Here is a 3,470-nt window from a genome sequence, read left to right on the forward strand (position 1 = left end):
CATGGACTTCCATCAGAAGATCCCTATCAGTTTTTAACTGAATTCTTGCAGATCTATGATACTGTTAAGACTAATGGAGTAGATCATGAAGTCTACAGGCTCATGCTTTTCCCCTTTGCTGTGAGAGACAGAGCTAGAACATGGTTGAAGTCACAACCTAAAGATAGCCTGGACTCTTGGGATAAGCTGGTCACGGCCTTCTTGGCCAAGTTCTTTCCTCCTCAAAAGCTGAGCAAGCTTAGAGTGGATGTTTAGACCTTCAAGCAAAAAGATGGTGAATCCCTCTATGAAGCTTGGGAAAGATATAAGCAGTTGACCAAAAAGTGTCCTTCTGGCATGCTTTCAGAGTGGACCATTTTAGATATATTCTATGATGGTCTATATGAGCTTTCTAAGATGTCACTGGACCATTCTGCAGGTGGATCCATTCACCTAAAGAAAACGCCTGCAGAAGCTCAAGAACTCATTGACATGGTTGCAAATAACCAATTCATGTACACCTTTGAGAGAAATCCTGTGAGTAATGGGACGCCTCAGAGGAAGGGAGTTCTTGAAATTGATGCTCTAAATGCCATATTGGCTCAGAACAAAATGTTGACTCAGCAAGTCAACATGATTTCTCAGAGTCTGAATGGATTGCAAAATGCATCCAACAGTACTAAAGAGGCATCTTCTTAAGAAAAAGCTTATGATCCTGAGAACCCTGCAATGGCAGAGGTGAATTACATAGGTGAAGCCTCTAGAAACACCTATAATCCCTCATGGAGAAATCATCCAAATTTTTCATGGAAAGATCAACAAAAGCCCCAACAAGGCTTTAATAATGGTGGAAGAAATAGGTTATGCAATAGCAAGCCTTTTCCATCATCTTCTCAGCAACAGACAGAGAATTTTGAGCAGAGTCCCTCCAGCTTAGCAAACATAGTCTCTGATCTATCTAAGGCCACCTTAAGTTTCATGAATGAAACAAGGTCCTCCATTAGAAACTTGGAGACACAAGTGGGTCAGCTGAGTAAGAAAATCACTGAAACTCTTCATAGTGCTCTCCCAAGCAATACAAGAGAGAATCCAAAAAGATAGTGCAAGGCCATTGATATAATCAAAATGGCCGAATCCAAAGAGGAAGGGGAGGATGTGAATCCCAATGAGGAAGACCTCATGGGACGTCATCCAGACAGAAATGAGTTCCCTATTGAGGACCTAAAGGAATCTGAGGCTCATATAGAGACCATAGAGATTCCATTAAACTTTATTCTGCCATTCATGAGCTCTGAGAACTATTCTTCCTCTGAAGAGGATGAAGATGTAACTGAAGAGCAAGTTGCTCAATATCTAAGAGCCATCATGAAACTGAATGCCAAGTTGTTTAGTAATGAGACTTGGGAAAGTGAACCTCCCTTGCTTATTAGTGAACTAAATACATGGGTTCAGAAAACTTTACCTCAAAAGAAACAAGATCCTGGTAAATTCTTAATACACTGTACCATAGGCACCATGACCTTTGAGAAGGCTCTGTGTGACCTGGGGTCAGGTATAAATCTTATGCCACTCTTTGTAATGGAGAAACTGGGGATCTTTGAGGTATAAGCTACAAGAATCTAATTAGAGATGGCAGACAAGTCAATAAAACAAGCTTATGGATTGGTAGAGGACGTGTTGGTAAAGGTTAAAGGCCTTTACATCCCTACTGATTTCATAATCTTAGACACTGGAAAGGATGAGAGTGAATCCATCATTCTTGGAAGACCCTTCCTAGCCACAGTAAAAGCTGTGATTGATGTTGATAGAGGTGAACTAGTCCTTCAAGTGAATAGGGACTACATTGTCTTTAAAGCTCAAGGATCTTCCTCTGCAACCATGGAAAAGAGGCACGATAAGCTTCTCTCAATACAGAGTCAAATAAAGCCTCCACAATCAAACTCTAAGTTTGGTGTTGGGAGGCCACTACCAAACTCTAAGTTTGGTGATGAACCCCCACATTCAAACTCTAAGTTTACTGTTAGGAGGTCCCAACAATGCTCTGAACATCTGTGAAGCTCCATGAGAGCTCACTGTCAAGCTATTGACATTAAAGAAACGCTTATTGGGAGGCAACCCAACTTTTACTTATCCATGTTTTCTTTTGTTCTTTTATGTCTTCTTAGGTTCATGATCATGTGGAGTCACAAAAACAACTACAAAAATCAAAGAAAAAGAAAAACAGCATAAAAAATAGCACACCCTGGAGGAAGAGCTTACTGGCGTTTAAACGCCAGTAAGGAGCATGTGGCTGGCGTTTAACACCAGAACAGAGCATGTAGCTTGCGTTGAATGCCAGAAACAAGCAACAGTCTGGCATTTAAACACCAGGTTGCACCCTGAGGAAAGCTGGCGTTAAATGCCAGAAACAAGCAGCAAAGTGGCCTTTAACGCCAGAAACAGGTAGCAGTCTGGCGTTAAACGCCAGGATTGCATACGAGGGCGTTTTACATGCCTAAATGGTGCAGGGAAGATTAATCCTTGATACCTCAGGATCTGTGGACCCCACAGGATCCCTACCTACCTCAACTCACCTTCTCTCTTCTTCACACAATCTAATAACACTCTTCCCCAAATACCCTTCACCAATCACCTCAATCTCTCTTCCCCATCACCTCTTCACCACTCACATTCATCCACTCTTCCTCAAAAACCCCACCCACCTTCAATTTTCAAAATCTCTTTCATACCCAAACCCACCTTAAATGACCGAACACTAAACCCCTCTCCCTCCACTATATAAACCCCTCCATCCTTCTTTATTTTCACACAACACCACCCACTCTTCTTCCCCTTGGCCGAAACCCACAATTCTCTCCCTCTCCTTCATATCCTCTTCTTCTTCATCTATTCTTTCTTCTTTTGCGCGAGGATGAGCAACATTCTAAGTTTGGTGTGGTAAAAGCATAGCTTTTTTGTTTTTCCATAACCATTTATGGCACCTAAGGCCGGAGAAACCTCTAGAAAGAGGAAAGGGAAGACAAAAGCTTCCACCTCCGAGTCATGGAAGATGGAGAGATTCATCTGAAAAGCCCATCAAGACCACCTCTATGAAGTTGTGGCCAAGAAGAAGGTGATCCCTGAGGTCCCTTTCATGCTCAAGAAAAATGAGTATCCAGAGATCCGACATGAGATCCAAAGAAGAGGTTGGGAAGTTCTTACCAACCCCATTCAACAAGTTAGAATCTTAATGGTTCAAGAGTTTTATGTCAATGCATGGATCACTAGGAACCATGATCAAAGTATGAACCCGAATCCAAATAATTATCTTACAATGGTTCGGGGAAAATGCTTAGATTTCAGTCCAGAAAATGTAAGGTTGGCATTCAACTTGCCTATGATGCAAGAAGACGCACGCCCCTACCCTAGAAGTGTCAACTTTGATCAAAGGTTGGACCAAGTCCTCATGGACATATGTATGGAAGGAGCTCAATGGAAAAGAGACTCAAAAG

The 3,470-nt window shown here is 42.0% G+C and overlaps 1 non-coding gene across 1 annotated transcript; it reads right to left on the bottom strand.

Annotated features, from left to right (window-relative positions):
• Positions 1-234: 234 nt before the first annotated feature.
• LOC130952407 (small nucleolar RNA R71) lies at positions 235-338 on the bottom strand. Its single transcript, XR_009074588.1, has one exon. It is a non-coding gene; the product is annotated as a small nucleolar RNA R71 (small nucleolar RNA).
• Between the last annotated feature and the right edge of the window lie 3,132 nt (positions 339-3,470).

Source organism: Arachis stenosperma, chromosome 9, assembly GCF_014773155.1.
Source record: "Arachis stenosperma cultivar V10309 chromosome 9, arast.V10309.gnm1.PFL2, whole genome shotgun sequence".
Taxonomy (NCBI): domain Eukaryota; kingdom Viridiplantae; phylum Streptophyta; class Magnoliopsida; order Fabales; family Fabaceae; genus Arachis; species Arachis stenosperma.